The 504-nt window shown below is 41.7% G+C and overlaps 1 pseudogene; it reads left to right on the top strand.

Annotated features, from left to right (window-relative positions):
- Window positions 1-392: 392 nt before the first annotated feature.
- On the top strand, window positions 393-504 carry LOC113342346 (annotated as a pseudogene; the record flags this gene model as incomplete).

Raw genomic sequence — 504 nt, forward strand, 5'->3', positions numbered from 1 at the left:
AAGGCTAGTGACTAGTTAGAAAGCGGGTTACACGAGATAAGATGGAATTTTTATCTCGTGATATATGGGAGGGCATCTGCCCTAATTGGGTGAAAATTCAAAAACCGTGCGTTTGTTTGGATATTTTTTATCTCCTGTGCGGGTGGGAAAAATACATGTTTTTTTATCTCGTGTGCGTTTATTAGGATATTTTAATATTTTTTAACTAAAAAACTATTAAAACGAGATTAGTTGTTCAAAATAACCGCGTCAAGCGTTCTCCTCGTCATAAGGTTTCCAGCGAGTCATCACTTGCCCGGATCGGACTTGCCACGAGGAAGTAACGGGCGTTAGATGGATCGAGCCAATACATTGGAGACGTGTTAAGTAGTAAAATTGGTGAGAAACTTTCAGCAATCGATCATACCAGCACTAATGCACCAGAACCCATCAGAACTCTGCAGTTAAGCGTGCTTGGGCGAGAGTAGTACTAAGATGGGTGACCTCTTGGGAAGTCCTCGTGTT

Source organism: Papaver somniferum, unplaced genomic scaffold, assembly GCF_003573695.1.
Source record: "Papaver somniferum cultivar HN1 unplaced genomic scaffold, ASM357369v1 unplaced-scaffold_3668, whole genome shotgun sequence".
In the NCBI taxonomy this organism is placed as follows: Eukaryota; Viridiplantae; Streptophyta; class Magnoliopsida; order Ranunculales; family Papaveraceae; genus Papaver; species Papaver somniferum.